The sequence below is a fragment of the Lipotes vexillifer genome, unplaced genomic scaffold, assembly GCF_000442215.2.
Source record: "Lipotes vexillifer unplaced genomic scaffold, Lipotes_vexillifer_v1.1 scaffold806, whole genome shotgun sequence".
NCBI lineage: Eukaryota > Metazoa > Chordata > Mammalia > Artiodactyla > Lipotidae > Lipotes > Lipotes vexillifer.
Window position 1 is genome coordinate 839,418 of NW_006783439.1, and position 17,588 is coordinate 857,005.

Below are 17,588 nucleotides of genomic sequence, written 5' to 3' on the forward strand. Positions count from 1 at the left end.
GGGGCTTCCTCCCTCCTCTCGTGCCCTTGCCGTTGGCCTCTCCTTGGGCAGGTGTTTGGGAGAGGCCTTCACTGTTAAGGTTGGTCTCTGGGTGTGCCCTCCCATTATCTTAGATCTCTGGGGATCACAGCTGTGGAGAGAGAGTGCACAAATATGGTTTTGATGGGTTTTTGTTGAATTAAGTTTCAAAGACATTTATTCATGCAGAACTACAAGTAGGGCCTTGTCTACATTGGCTGGGAAACATTTTGAAAGAGAGTGTGCAGGGGTGGCAGTTCCTCCCCTAAGACTTCACACATTTTCTAGTCTTATCATATTTTTGTCAATGTTTAATTAGCAAAAGTGTAAACTTCAAGAAATTTTAAAATAATTTTATCCATCATGGAATGTTTGAAGAGCAGAAGAAATAGGAGCTATAAGAAATCAGTGTTTTCCTCCTGAGTGATTTTGCAGGTCCTAAGCAATGGAGACATTTCCTCTCCCTGGACTTCTCTTCCCCTGGATAGTCACATGACTTGTTCTCTCACTTCCTTTAGGCCTTTGTTCAAGTATCAGTTCCTCAAAGAAGCCCTCTCCAACCATCCTAGCTATGAGCCTGTCCTCCCTCACATTCAATTCTCATATCTGCTTTATTTTTCTTTAAAGTGGTTGTCTGATACTATTGCTATTAACTTATTTTTTATAATCTCTTTCACCAGTCAAAACAAAAGTTCTTTTTTTTTTAAAAGAGATTGGTATAGACTTTTTTTAAAGGTCAGTGTGAACTTTTAAATTTAATTAACATTAATTTATTTTGGCTTCATTGGGTCTATGTTGCTGCGTGCAGGGTTTTCTCTACTTGTGGCAAGCAGGGGCTTCGTTGCAGTGGGTGGGCTTCTCATTGCAAAAGCTTCTCTTGTTGCAGAGTGCGGGATCTAGGGTACACAGGCTTCAGTAGTTGTGGCATGTGGGCTCAGTAGTTGTGGCTCGCGGGCTTTAGCGCGCAGGCTCAGTAGTTGTGGTGCACAGGCTTAGTTGTTCCGTGGCATGTGGGGTTTTCCCAGACTAGGGATTGAACCCATGTCCCCTGCATTGGCAGGTGGATTCTTAACCACTGTGTCACCAGGGAAGTCCCAAAACAAAAGTTCTTATAAGGCACAGACTTTGGATCCCCCTAAGCATTGTATCCCTGACACCTAGAACAGTGCCTGACACATAGTAGGTGCTCAAAAAATATTGTGGAATGAATGAATAAACTAATGAGAAAAATGTATTGGATCTTTTGACTTAAAACAGAAAAAATGTTGTTCTAAAAATAATCACACTTGGAACAATACTCAAGCATTTAGAAGAAATGTTTTGGTTACAGTAGAGACAGGATAAGAAATCAAGACGGCTTAGGGGACCAGAGCATCCTAATACTAGAAATTCAAATGCATATCCAGCTGACAAGCTGGCCTTCGTGTGTGAAGTGTAGCTTGTTATCCTTATGTCAGTGTATTGGAACATGCATGTGGGAGCAGGGCCACATATGTGGAAGCTCTAGTTCCCAGGACTGAGTAATGGGGAGGATGGTGGTCGCTGACTGTTCAGAATCTGAGAAGAGTCAGGGTACAATTATCTTACCAAACATGGGTTGATGAAGATTGGAGTTAGAGAGTATAGGAAGTAGGTATCTCCTATTCCCACCCCTCTCTCCTTCCAATACTATCATGCCATTCTCTTTTCCTAGAGAGTATCTGAGCTGGAAGTGGAGAGGGGTGTAGGGTGACAATCACGTCTCCTTTCACAAGTCATCGTGACCTCAGCCAGCTTTGGGAGCCGAATGAAGCACAGTGCCCCAGGGTCTAGGTGAGGACACTGCAGAGATGTGGCCAGCATTAGGAAAGGGCACACTTGTCCACGGCTCTTTCTCTCTTCACTGCTAGTGTGGCCCTCTTTTTCCTGCCCCGAGCTCCTCTGCGCCACAGGGCAACAGGTCTGAATTACCTATTCAGACAGGTTCACCATTTTTTCTGAAGGTTACTGGAATTTGCTTTAAAACTTAGGTATTAGAAGACGAACATTTCCTGAAAGAAATTTCACTCCTGGGACAACAAATGGGGTCAGGTCTCAGGAGAGAGAAGTTTTCCTCTGTACTGAGAAATCCTGACTGCCTAGTGGGACAGACTGTGTTCAAAATTGAGCCCGATTCTCCACCGACATGGTATGCCTGTGCTTTTCTATGTGGCTTTGCAGCTCTTCCCAACAAGGGGCACAGTTCATTTCCCCTTGAGTTCTGCACCAGCTGCAAGCCTAGGCCTCAGGAGACTTGCAAGAGAAAGCAGTCTTCTATGGCTTTGTTGCCTGAAAGGGAGAGGGGAGGGCAGATGTGCAAAGAGCATCTATTCCTTACCTGACCATTGAACATGCTAAACCCAAAAGATGGCAGCAGAGAAGAAATGTATTGATGAGGAAAAATTCGGTTTATTTTCTTTAATATGGTTGAAAATATAAGTATAGATCTCCATGTTTTGACTGCTACACAAAAAAGTACCCCTGGACTTTCATTTGGAATCTTTCCACTGCCATATGAACTATCTTGGGCTAGCCTGTTGAGTGACATGGGGCATGTGACTCAGTCACTGCTGTCACTCCAGCTATCAGACAGTCAAGCCCCAGACATGGGGTGAGGCCATCCTAGGTCAGTCAGCTCCCAGACAACTGCCAGGTGACTTCAGACTCATGAACGAGCCTGGCTAACAGGGGCAGAGTCTGGTCCAGATCCACAGACCACACAGCTGAGTCATGCACTTATAGGCAAAAACAAATGGTTGTTATTTTAAGCCATTTAGTTGTAGGGAATTTGTAACATTGCAATAGATAATGGATACACCTAGACTCAGGGGAGGATGGATGAGGACCCAACATTTGGCTGAGTGTGGGAGCCCTTTCCCACTCAGCCATCCAGAGGGGAAAATGGCAGTGTGGGTGTCTGTACTGCAGTTTATTCATAGAACTGAAGAGCCGGAGCAGCTAGCCTCCAGACACTGCAATGGAGTTCCTTCCATGGGAGCAGGTCTAAGCTCTGGCTTCAGTCATGAGGGTAAAGCAACCAGCACTGGCCCTTTGGACACCACCCGATCTTCGATCTAACAACGATGGAGAAGGGCTATCCTCTTGAGGATTAGACCTCTTGAAAATTCAGGCAGGAGGTGTTCTCAAGCTGGGGGATTATTTGCCTTCTTAACTATGACACAGGAGATTACAGTTATGTGGATAAAATGATTATATTGGACTGTTGGTCTTGGCAACTTTTCATTTTAGTGTTAATCCCACTCATACCCTGCCAAGGGTCCTCCAGAACCCACACAGCTCCAGGTCATGAGAGGCAAGGATGTTGATGTTATTAGGATGCAGGAGTGATAGATACGGTAGAGAGAAGGATGAGCAAGATGATGTGAGCCCAGAACTTGGTGGTAACTAAGGGCAAAGCCATAGGAGGAGAAACGGAATAAAAAGCTCCTAAGCTGCAATCAATAAACCCAATTTAGAGTCATGCCCCTCCCTGCAGCCCCCAGCTGTGCTCTCCACTCTGTCTCATTCCTTACACAACCCATGTCAAGAATTTCAAGGCTTTGCTCAGTAGTAGAAATTTTCATGGATAAACACTGGAATTAGGACTTGACTTTCCTTTAGAGACAAAGGCTCAGGACTAAACATGGCACCCTCCCTGTGGTGAAGTGGCTTTCTGGTACAATTCAAAGGGAATTCTTTATTGGCCTAGGATGGCAATGTAAGGAAGTTGATGTGTCAGTCAATGCACCTTTCATGTTCCATAGAAGGTAGTAACTTAGTGACTAGCTGGAAAATGAAAAAGATCATCCCAGGTTTCTGAAGATGGCTGTGTGGCCTCCGTGGAGCCATTTGACGATGGTTGTTTACAGCCTTGTTTACTCTTTTCGGTTGTAATATGGAAGGCTCAGTGTGTATTGCTCAAAGCACTTTGGCCTGTGTGTAGTTAAACGTTCTTAAATGACTTGACAGAGATGACGGTATCTACTCTCAGCTGCTCTCTGTGCTTCATCCTTTCTCTTTGGAAGCATTGGTCATATCTTATTTCCTCTGTGGTTTGAGTTTCAGATGAGTGTTTTGAAAATATGTTGTGGAAAGAATCACAATTTCTAATATTTAAAATTTAGACTGTAGTTTCTTTTAAAATATGAATGTTTTCTCAGTCAGGTTAAGTCATTGCATACTTGCCTCCATATATTTACTTTGCTTCTTAGTCAGAAGTTTCAAACTTGGTTGAGTAGATTCAAATACCAAGGGGATAAGGAAAAAAAAAAAAGCAGGCAGGTCCTTCCCAGGTTATGGTACAAATGGCGCCAACCCCAATCCTTCCCAGAGTGCGTTCCCTGAACACCTACCCCCAGTAGGAAGTATAGGAACACTGATTCCCTGCAGGCTCCTGCTGCATCCTTGTTTGCTGCACTAAAGCTGGGGATTTATGAGGGTCTGGGGCAGGGGAACCTTGGTCCTATATTGCTGTGTAAACTACAGTGTAGGGCTGCAGCTGCTCAGATGGCAGGAGCCTCAGTCAACTGTGCCCAACAATGCAGGCAAAGTCCTTGACTTCCCAAATGGTCCAGGTGCTCAGGAGGCCTCACCTTCATGGTAACCAATCCTCACTGATCATCTCCCATCTCTCTAGAGTTCTTCTGTGGAAGGATTCCTGGCTGAATTGCCAGGAATCTTTGGATTCAGACCTTCCAAACCTCTATTTCTTGATGGTATGAGGCTGTGGAGATCCAGGCTGAAGGGCCAGCACCTCCAAGGAACCTAAGAGCCTAGGAAGATAGGAGATGTCTGAGGAATGTCACAGAGGACAGCCTATCCCTAGAGGAAGACCAGAAGCTTCTCAGTAGTAACACGATGGCAGTGGTCTCTCCAAGGGTGGAGACATCAGGCTCCCCAGGCAGGTGAAGCAGGGCTGGGGGTAACTGCACATTCATTGCACACCCACATCTGAAACCAAAGCTCGCTTAGCCATCACCTCTTTCAGCTCTTATGTAGAGACACTTCCCAGGGACCAGTGGTCATGAGGAGTATTGAGTTCCAGGATCCAGTTATTGGGACCAGTGCTATGTCCCACCTCAGCCACAGCAAACACTACCTCTGTGGGAGGGCCCTTCCCTTCTCCAGGGCCCTTAGACCATAGACTCTTCACCTACCCTCTGTCCTAATTTGGATTCCCTGTAAGACCATGAGATAAGAATGTGGGTGGGAGTGGCTTATGTGGGAGGGGATTCTAAGAAGCACAGCTGGGAAGTGAGGCAGAGAAGAGAGGAAAGATAATGAAAGTTTTGTTATGAGCAGGTAACCAATAAGGGCAACAGGACTCAACCTGCCTGAGGACCCTCTGAGAGACCATGAAGAGCCACATCTCAACTGTTGTGCTGGGGCACAATAGTTGCGATACCCACCAAAAACATCCCTTATCTGTTAAGGGTCAGGCCAATGCCCTGGCCCTCTGCCCAGTCCTGCCTGTGGCAGAGCACCCACCTTTGTGGGAAGACACCCTTAAGCAGAGATGCAGGAAACCCTTGTGAGGCAAAAGTGTGCAGGAAGATTCCGGAAGGGCTGAGGAGATATGGGAATGATTTGGAGAGTGCCCACCACTCCTTCTAAGGCAGACCTCACCCAGTGTCTCCAGGTTATGCACTGCCCCCTCCTCTTCTGTGGAGTGGCTGGCAATTTTTCTTATCAAAAAGAAAACAAAAATACACACATGCATGAATTTAATCCCTCCCAGAGAAGACCACTGCATTCAGAACAGGAATTTGTGAAAATAGGCTAAGGACATATACAGTGAAAAACACCAGGGACTTCCCTGGTGGTCCAGTGGTTAAGACTATGTGCTTCCAACGCAAGGGGCGCGGGTTTGATCCCTTGTCAGGGAACTAAGATCCCACATGCCGCTCGGCCAAAAAAAAAAAATTAATTACTTGAAAAAAAATTGTTTTTAATTAAAAAAAAGAAAACCACACTGGATAGGTGGTTTCACCTTGAGGCATGGCGTCAGCGTTTTGTAATGACTCCCCATTCAGTCATTGCCTGGGGTTTCAGGGAGAGGGGTGTCATCGATTTCCTGAAAAGGGGGCTGCAGGGAGTTAGCAGTAGATGGGAGATGGGTGCACTGGCAGCTAAAAGGGAGCAAGGTGGGAAGGAACAGCATCCATGACATTTCTCTTTCCCATCACAGTTGTAGTGCTTAATACCTGTTTAAAAATTTTCTGTGATTGTGGTTTAGCATAATGAAGACATCTAATGTGATGTTGGGGACATCTGGCAATGATGAAATGTTGTTATTTTCCATCCTCTCCCTTTCCCTTAACACGATTTTCATTAAGGAAGCATGCAAGTCAGAAACATTTCAGGTGGCTGTGTTGTTTATGGGTGGGACTAACACGCTGTTGTGCCTCATGACATTTCCTCTGCCCTAATGTGTTGTAATGAAATAAAGATGTCTGCCTCATCCTCAGAGGGTTCCATGATATGTTCCCAAGAGGGTGATGCTGCTTTTCATGAGATGCCACATGGAGAATTTGAACAACATTTTCAGTATTAACTAGCTGAGGATGTATGGATAGATCCAGAATTTTGGATGGAATGAATAACCACTAGAATTTATTTCCTCCCATTGGGATCCTAACGAACAGAGGCAAACCTTCCACCCAGGAAAATAATCTGCTAATAGCAGGGAAGACATTCTTGGGTGGTAGAAATTGAAACTAAGGTTTTCATAATGGAAGGAGTCTGTTGGATTTGCAACCCGCCAAGTCAGAAACAGAATTTACTACATGTTTCTGCTTGACCTTCAGGCTGATACAAATTGAAATGGCAGAATTGATCTCCTTAATTTATGGCATTGCAACGGGGGACAACAAACTCTTGTTTTCCTGCTTCTCAGAGAAACCTTGCCTTAATTCTCCTTGGAGAGACATTTTTGTATTCTGAAGAAAATTCTCTTAAACTGTAACATTAATATCAGAAATCTTACTTGTCTTGCTAAAGGTGATCACTACTGTTGTTCATTTGCAGAAATAAAAAAGCAAGGTTTATTGCAAAAAGAAAAATCTAGAAGTTTTCTTATTCCTTGGATTTATGATGGTCATGGGAGGGGTTATGAGAAAGGGCTTTTCCAGACTGGGCTTTGAGTTACCTTTCTTGAAGTTAGAAACAAAAGATGAGACAGTATAGAAGATGCCTAAGTTAATTGTTGGCAGCCTGCTAGATTGACTTCATGCTCAGAAACCTTCCACTCCTTACCAATGACATAATCCCTGATGATGTCTAAACCAAAACCTTAATTACTTCTACATTTGTTATTTTTGGCATAAAGGGAATGATCCAAGGAAAGTTTTATTTTTTTAACGTACCAATATACCACGAAAATGTTTACTTTGGAAGTCATATTTGTGAAATGCTTGTAAAACTGAAAAATCACTGTACAAATGAGAAGCATTATTATTGTTATTGGAGACAGACTTGGGAAGTATTTGTTTGGCACAGTTGGCCTTTGTGGAACATGCAGAGGTTTAGAAGGAGTGTGTGATGGGGTTCTGGTATTAACCACTGACCCCCCCTCAAAAGCCTTGGAGAAACTCCCAGCTGGTCCTGGTATGGTGTGATCCCTCCCCCACTTTGGTCTCCTGGTTGGTCCTGTAGACCAAAGCAGTCTACATCACATAGCAGAATTGTAACCCTGGTTGCTTCCTCCTGCTTCGGTAAATCCTAAGGCATTCTTGGTCATGAGTCTGCAATGACTCAATCTTCAAACTTAAAATGAGTATTCATCTTTCATGGTTCTTTCATGCCAGCTATTTTGGTTCCTAATTTTTCTATCCATAGATCCATAAAGTGCTTGAAGGGTGACTCTTCTCAGATCTAATATTCTCTTGCAAATTCCTTCTGTGAATGCTGTTGTGGTAAAGTTTTACAGTGTTCAGGGACTCTTTGAGAAAAGATAATAACTTTTGTGCTAAGTGGGTCCTGAGGACTTTCAGCCCTTACTGAGGAGAAGCTGTCTACTTTCTGGCAGTTTCCTGTTTGTCCTATCATCCCTTCTGGCAGCTCAATGGCAATAAAAATAAATCTATTTGTTTCACTCTGGGGACAGAGAAGTTCTGTTTAATTGTGGTAGGTAAAATAATGTCTGCTCCCACAAATGTCCGCAATTGCTGGAGCTTGTGAATATGTTAAGTTATGTGGCAAAGGGGAGTTAAGGTTGCCAATCAGCTGACCTTAAAATAGGGAGACTGTCCTGGGCTACTTGGGTGAGCCCAATGTAATTGCAAGGGTCCTTAAAAGTGGGAGAGGGAGGCAGGAGAGGAGGTCAGAGTGATGCTGTGTGAGAAGGTCTTAAGAGTCCACTGATGACTTTGGAGATAGAGGAAGGGATCTAAGGCCAATGAACGTTGGCAGCTTCCAGAAGCAGGAAAAGGCACGGATTCTTCTTAAAGACTTTAGCAAAGAATACAGCCAAAACCTGGACTTTACCAGTGAGACCCAAGTTAGATTTCTAACCCTATAAAACTGTAAGATAATAAATCTCTGAAGATTCAGGCAACTAATTTTGTGGTAATTTGTTATAGCAACATTAGAACACTAATACAATTTTTTAAAATTTATTTAATTTATTTAGTTTTGGCTGCATTGGGTCTTTGTCACTGCGTGCAGGCTTTCTCTAGTTGCGGTGAGTGGGGGCTACCCTTCGTTGAGGTGCGCGGGCTTATCATTGCGGTGGCTTCTCTTGTGGCAGAGCATGGGCTCTAGGCGCACGGGCTTCAGTAGTTGTGACACACAGGCTCAGTAGTTGTGGCTCACTGGCTTCGTTGCTCCACAGCATGTAGAATCTTCCCAGAGCAGGGCTTGAAACCATGTCCCCTGCATTGGCAGGCAGATTCTTAACCACTGCGCCAAGAGGGACGCCCCCTAATACAATTGTTTTATTTCAAATTTTATGTGGGGTTCCTGGGATACAGACAATTTGTACTATAATTTTGTTGTTGCTACTTGGTAATGGTTATGGTTCACTGAGTCCTCACCACAGACATAGGCACTGCTCTAGATGCTTTGCAGAAATTAATTTATTTAACCTGTATGTAGAATCTACGATGTGAGTACATTAGCATCCTTGTTTTCCAGAGAGAAACTCAGACTGAGCAGTCAGGTAATGTGCCCAAGTTCTCACAACTTGTTCTCAGTGGAATTGTGAGTTAGCACAGGCAGATTTCAAAAGCAGCTCAGGTTCTCCTGACTTCTGTGCTGCCTTGCTTTGCCGTGTAGGTAAGTAAGACTATTTTGTGGTTGTGACATTTTAAGCCCTGAATCTCCTGATGAGATGGTGCTAAAGCCACAGCAACTCTCTCTGGGCATGTTGTCCCCAGGGTTGGGCTCGTTAGTAAATCACTGGCCTTGTTGAGAAAGACAAACATCCCCCAGCCTGGACAGAGACAACTTCCCAGCTGCATATTATAGAAGGGGTGGGACTGGGAAGCAGGGTGGGATAGGAAGAGAAGAAGGCATGGATGTCAGGACAGAAGCCTTAGGCACCCAGCTGTGAACAGACTGTGATCTCTATGACCTCTTTTAATAAATATGATGTCTTTATATTCTGGAGCCAAGAGTATGACTTGACATTGTAAGAGTCCATGCAGTTTGTCAGAAGCTGATGAATGTGGCATAAAAGCAGAAATGTAACATAAAAGCGTAGTTCCCAAAGCCATGATTCTCCTACTTTTCTGGGCTACAGACCTTCCAAAGGACATAGCAACCCCTTAATCCATCTGTTTCCACTCGGCCTGCTAATTAAAAAAAATTGAATCTCCACACTGAAATCAGCAAAAAAAAAAAAAAAAAATCATGCTGCTCTTGATGAGAAAGCAATGAGGTATTTTGTTGGCTTTTACTCAAGACTACAAAGTATAAGTATTCAATCATGCTTGAAAACAAAATAAATAACGATTGTCACATAAAGATAAAAATAAAGGATTCTTTCAGCCCCACACAACCCCTTCCACCGCACTTTGAGGGCCTTGCTGTAGGACATCTGCACACCCCTGATTTGTAGAATGAGTGCATAGGGGTACAAATATATGTTCTCCATTGTCCCAGGTCATTTCACGTTTATTTTTCAGAGTGCTGAGTTGATTTTTTTTTCTTGCTCTTTAGTCACTGCAAGCTTTAGTATATTGTCCAATCAAATTAAAATTCATCTCAATAATTTAGATTAATGTAAGTCTCTTCAATGGATACTAGTATAAGTTACATTAAAAAAATAGACCATTAAAAGACGACTCTGGCAGGTTTATATAGAAACACGAGCGTGCAGTATAGTAGTCATATTAATAATATATTGTTTTATGTTCATTTCATCCCAAAGGATTTCAAAGAGCTTTACCAACTTTACAAATAATGTGTGTGTATACAATTAATGCAGGCATGCGTTAAACATGTAGATAATTCCTGATATTATTAGCTCTCTCCTCCCTAATTTGAGCCTTATATCTTTTTTGGTATTCTCCATATTTATATATTATACATCTTCTCTTATCATTCAAGCAGTGAGAACCCAAACTTTTTTGTTTGTGTATTCCATCAATAAATGTGTTGGAGCTTGTACCCCCACTATAATAGTATGTTGTTTCCTATAAATCATTCTCCCATACTGCAGTGCTGATGTGCGTGTTATAAAACATACCTAGAAATATAGAAACTAAAGATGATGACATAAAAATGAAATACACAAAATTTTGAAAAGTGTTGCTACTTCTGAGGCTTTACACCTTCATTAGCTAATCTCTCAAGACACAATAAATACCTAGAGAGAAATTTAGTGTTAATGGTCCTGGATGTGAGTCTACATTTCAAATAATGCTCTTGATGATTTTTTTTTTTAAAGAAGATGTTGGGGGTAGAAGTTTATTACTTTATTTATTTTTGCTGTATTGGGTCTTTGTTTCTGTGCAAGGGCTTTCTCTAGTTGTGGCAGGCAGGGGCCACTCTTCATCGCGGTGTGTGGGCCTCTCACTATCGCGGCCTCTCTTGTTGTGGAGCACGGGCTCCAGACACGCAGGCTCAGTAGTTGTGGCTCACGGGCCTAGCTGCTCCACGGCATGTGGGATCCTCCCAGACCAGGGCTCGAACCCGTGTCCCCTGCATTAGCAGGCAGAGTCTCACCCACTGCGCCACCAGGGAAGCCCTTTTTAGCCAATTTTAAATGACAAAACTTTTCATTATGAAAAAAGTTTTAAATACATAATAGTAGGGAGAATAGTATGATGAAACCCCACACTTTCATCACTCGCTTTCAGTAATTATCAACATTTTGGATTATCATCATTTTTACCTGGTAATATGGCTAATGAAGAGTTCATAGTAGAGGCAAGGTCTCAATTCTGCCATTTTCTTTTTGCTTATTGTGCTTGCATTTTTAGTATTATCTTTAATCCGTGATTTCCTGGGAGAAATATATAAGTACAGTAGGCTCTCTGAATCTGCAGTTTTCTGCCAGCTGTAGATTGAGTGCTGTGTTTATAATCTGAGTTTGGTTGAATCCACAGATTTGGAACCAGGGATACTGAGGACCAACTAAGCGACTTGAGCATCCTCTGATTTTGGTAATGGCTGGGGATCCTGAAACCAATCCCCCATGGATACAAAGGGATGACTGTATGCAAGATACTCGTTGTATTAGTCTGCTCAGGCTTGCATAACAAAATATGACAGAGTGTGTGGCTTCAACAACAGAAAATTATTTTCTCACAATTCTGGAGGTACGAAGTCCGAGATCAAGGTACGAACAGAATTGATTTCTGGTGAGAGATCTCTTCCTGGCTTTCAGATGGCCACCTTCTTGCTTGTGCTCACATGGCCTTCCCTCTGAGAGAATGAGCTCTCTGGTGTCCCTTTTTATAAGGGCACTATTCCCATTGGACAGGATCCCCACCCTCATGACTGCATCTAACCATAATTACCTCCTAACAGCCCCGTCTACAAATACCATCACATTGGGAGTTCAAATTCATCACACATGGATTTTGGGGGGACAAAATTTAGTCCATAGCTTTGGTCTAATTTTTGATAGCTAGTTTATGTAATACTGGGTAAATAATTGAAATTATAAATTTTTTTACTGACAAACTTAACTACTGTATGTCACAATAAGTTGAAAATGAACAAATGAGGGAAGGATCCACTGGCTGTGAACCCCCTTATTCCCTTAGATGCTTGTCATCCTACACACTCTATGAGATATATGGCCTGAGTGAGGACACTAGTGTCATTGAGTAAATGAAATACTAAGAAAGCCGATTTTTTTCTTATTTTTTAGGAGAAAAATATATATCACCAGAGGTTTTAATATTTCTTTCCATAACTCTCTTGCACATTACTCTTCCATGTAACCACATTTCAATAAGTTCATGAAGACCAACATTCTGTTAGCTACCAGGTCTTTTGGGCAGTGTCTGTCTTAGTCAGGTGAAGTAAACACAGACTTAAAGCACACTGGCCTTGTCTGATTCATCCAAAAGTATAACCTTTATTTCATATGAAAGAAAAAAAAAAACAACCCATAGTGTTTGTTTGGCTTTCTGCCCATAGAGCTCAGCCACATAAAGATTCACAGTGAAGGGAGCGGAGTCAAGATGGCATACTAGGAGACGCAGAATTCACGTCTCCTTACAACTAGGGCACCTACCAGGCACCAGTTGGGGACCATGGACACCTAAGGGGATGGGAGGAAACCCCAGTGACCGGCTTGTGGGATCTTGTTTCCCAGGCCAGAGGTCGGGCCCAAGCTCCTGTGGTGGGAGGTCAAAGTCCAAACTGCTGGACTAACAGAGAACATCAGACCCCAGGGAGTATCAATCAGAGTGAGGCCTCCCAGAGGTCCTCATTTCAGCACCAAGACCCAGCTCTGTCTAACTGCCTGCAAACTCCAGTATGGGATGTCTCAGGACAAACAACCAGTAAGACAGGAATATAGCACCACCCATCAAAACAAAAAAAGAATGAAACGAAAAAAAAAAATGATGATGAAGGAGCAAGGTAAAAACCTACAAGACCAAATAAATGAAGATGAAATAGGCAACCTCCCTGAAAAAGAATTCAGAGTAATGATATTAAGAGGATCCAAAATCTCGGAAACAGAATGGAGAAAATATAAGAAACATTTAACAAGGATCTAGAAGAACTGAAGAGCATACAACAGCGATGAACAATACAATTACTAAAATTAAAAATATTCTAGAAGGAATCAATAACAGAATAACTGAGGCAGAAGAATGGATAAATGACCTGGAAGATAAAATAGTGGAAATAATTACCACAGAGCAGAATAAAGAAAAAAGAAAGGAAAGAATTGAGGGCAGTCTCAGAGACCTCTGGGACAACATTACATGCACCAACATTTGAATTATAGGTGTCCCAGAAGAAGAGGAGAAAAAGAAAGGGACTGAGAAAATATTTGAAGAGATTATAGTTGAAAACATCCCTAATATGGGAAAGGAAATAGTTAATCAAGTCCAGGAAGCACAGAGAGTCCCATACATAATAAATCCAAGGAGAAACACACCAAGACACATATTAATCAAACTTTCAAAAATTAAATACAAAGAAAACATATTAAAAGCAGTAAGGGAAAAGCAAAAAATAGCATACAAGGGAATCCCCATAATGTTAACAGCTGATTTTTCAGCAGAAACACTGCAAGCCAGAAGGGAGTGGAAGGACATATTTTAAGTGATGAAAGGGAAATACCTAATACCAAGATTACTCTACCCAGCAATGATATCATTCAGATTTGACAGAGAAATTAAAACCTTTACAGTCAAGCAAAAGCTAAGAGAATTCAGCACCACCAAACCAGTTTTAAAACAAAGGCTAAAGGAACTTCTCTAGGCAGGAAACACAAGAGAAAGAAAAGACGTACAATAACAAATCCAAAACAATGAAGAAAATGGTAATAGGAACATACATATAAATAATTACATTAAATGTAAATGGATTAAATGCTCCAAACAAAAGACATAGACTGGCTGAATGGATACAAAAACAAGACCTGTACATATGCTGTCTACAAGATACCCACTTTAGATCTAGGGACACATACAGACTGAACGTGAGGGGGATGGAAAAAGATAATCCATGCAAATGGAAATCAAAAGAAAGCTGGCCTACCAATTCTCATATCAGACAAAATGGAATTTAAAGTAAAGACAATTACAAGAGACAAAGAAGGACACTACATAATGATAAAGGGATCAATCCAAGAAGAAGATATAGCAACTGTAAATATTTATGTACCGAACATAGGAGCACCTCAATACATAAGGCAAATGCTAACAGACATAAAAGGGGAAATAGACAGTAACACAATAATAGTAGGGGACTTTAACACCCCACTTTCAACAATGGACAGGTCATCCAAAATTAAAATAAGGAAATACAAGCTTTAAATGACACATTGAATAAGATGGACTTAATTGATATTTATGGGACATTCCATCCCAAAACAACAGAATACACTTTCTTCTCAACTGCTCATGGAACATTCTCCAGGATGGATCATATCTTGGGTCACAAATCAAGCCTTGGTAAATTTAAGAAAATTGAAATCATATCGAGTATCTTTTCCAACCACAATGCTATGAGACTAGATATCAATTACAGGAAAACATCTGTAAAAAATACAAACACATGGAGGCTAAACACTATACTACTTAATAACCAAGAGGTCACTGAAGAAATCAAAGAGGAAATCAAAAAATACCTAGAAACAAATGACAATGAAAACATGATGACCCAAAACCTATGGTATGCAGCAACAGCAGTTCTAAGAGGGAACGTTATAGCAATCCAATCCTACCTTAAGCAACAGGAAACATCTCAAATAAACAAGCTAACCTTGCACGCACCTAAAGCAATTACAGAAAGAAGAACAAAAAACCCCAAAGTTAGCAGAAGGAAAGAAATCATAAAGATCAGATCAGAAATAAATGAAAAAGAAATGAAGGAAATGATAGCAAAGATCAATAAAATTAAAATCTGGTTCTTTGAGAAGATAAACAAAATTGATAAACCATTAGCCAGACTCATCAAGAAAAAAAGGGAGAAGGCTCAAATCAGTAGAATTAGAAATGAAAAAGTAGAAGTAACAACTGACACTGCAGAAATACAAAGGATCATGAGAGATTACTACAAGCAACTCCATGCCAATAAGATGGACAACCTGGAAGAAATGGACAAATTCTTAGAAATGCACAACCTGCTGAGACTGAACCAGGAAGAAATAGAAAATATGAACAGACCAATCACAAGCACTGAAAATGAAACTGTGATTAAAAATCTTCCAACAGGGCTTCCCTGGTGGCACAGTGGTTGAGAGTCCGCCTGCCGATGCAGGGGACACAGGTTCATGGCCTGGTCCAGGAGGATCCCACGTGCTGCAGAGCAGCTGGGCCCATGAGCCATGGCCACTGGACCTACCCATCCAGAGCCTGTGCTCCAATAAAGATGTTAAAAAAAAATGATTCACAGTGAACCAGTCTGAGGTTATTTAACATCCAGCATACATTGAATTTCACTCATAGCTTATTCATTCAACAAACACTTGTTGAGAATGTATTATGTACCCTGCACTATCCTTTTCCCTTGGGCAGTATCAGTGAACTAAACATGGAGCATATATTCTAGTTAAGGGAGATAAAATATATATATGTAGATTTGTAAATTATGTAGAGTGTCAGAAGAGGTGAAGCTATAGAGGAAATTTTTTTAAAAAGTAAGGTAAGGGAAAATTGGATTGTGTGAGGTGGGGCTGGGTTGCAACTTTAAGTACAGGGGTCAGGGTGGGTCTCATTGTGAAGGTGAGATTTGATAAAATATTTGAGAGGTGAGAAAGTTGGCTATGGGTCTGAATGTTTCGATTGGAGGGAACAGCATTGCAAAGGCCTAAGGTGGAGAGTACCTGGTATATTTGACCATTAGTTTGGGGGCCAGTGAATTTGGAGGAAAGCAAGAGAGACATAGAGACAGAGATAGGGACAAGAAGTAACAAGGACCCAGATTACATGGAGCCTTCCATGTAATTGTTAAGACTTGGGCTTTTACTCTGAATGAAAAGGGGAGCCAATGCAGGCTTGTGAGGGGAGGGACATGATATGACTGTTTTAAAACGATCGAGCTGGCTGCCATTATGTCCAGAGTGGAGGGCAAGGGCACACACAGGGAGGCCAGGTGGGAGAAACCTATCCCAGGAATCCAGGTGAGAGATGGTAGTGGCTTGGATCAGGTTAGGGGCCATGCTGGTGGGAGAAGTGGTCAGATTTGGGATATATCTTAAAGAGAAAATACTGCTTTATGGTAGATTGATGAGAGAAAAAGAGTCAAGAATGACTCCCAGGTTCTTGGCCTGAGCCAGTGGAAGGATGGAGTTGGCATCTACTGAGACGGGAAGGCTGCAGGTGGAGCTGGTTTTGTGAGGAAGATCTGAAGTTCAGTTTTGGAACTGCTGAGTTCAATATGCCCATGAAGTTACCAAGTGAAATTGTCGAATAGGCTGTTAGATATGTGAGTCTGGAGTTTCAAGGAAAGACTTTAGCTGAAAATAGAAATTGGGAAACTGCTGACATAGAGAGCACCCACTATGTGCCAGGCACCATGCTAGGTGCTGGGAATACACAGTGAATAGGATGGACTCAAGGTCTAGTGCATCAGTTCCCAAATGGGGCTCTCTGAGCAACACTCCATACAGGTTCATGAGTGTTCTGAGTAAAAAAGTCTTAGGGTCAAAAAATGAGAAATATTGTATCTCACTCTTTGGATTCACAATGCATCGTTACATTTTAAAGCCTCTGAGAAATCTTGCAGTAGTCTTTAATAGACTTAACCCAGATTTTCTCCACATTTATCTGATCACTGTACTTTTTATTCACCTTTTCTAAATTATTAGATATAACTTTGGGAAACGCCGAACTGGTGCGATTGATAATGCAAATAACTAATTAAAATGCAATGTGACAAGTGTTTCAAATGACATGTTTTCTAAATTTTAGGGGAAAACAAACATGGAATATTTTTCTGCCTGGAAAGGCAAAAGAAGACTTTGATCATATTTGTTGCACCTCAGAACAGACTGAGGCCTTATGCATGAGGTCAGAATACAGCCCTGACAATAATGTCTTGATTCACTGAGTGAGCAGAGTAAGTTACTTTTCTGTTTTTCTTTCATCTGGAAAATTGATAGCAATATTGACTTATTCAACAAAGGTATCAGAAAAAGCAGTTATCTATTTTGCAAGTTACTGTATTTGGTTAAATGTCACTCAGTTCTTGGGGAAAATAATTGTTAAAAGTCGGTTATCAATTGTTTATTAATAAATATCCTTTCCTTAGCCCAATTCCCCTGAATTCATGTATTTCATTAGCTCCCAAAATTAATTAGAGAGTAAAGGTGAGAGACTTCATGGCAACTTAGGTTAGTTTGATCAGAGAATGTTGTTAGCTTGAGAGATATTAGAAAACTCTTAAGTTTGCAGTAGTTGGACTGTATGGCATGCTTC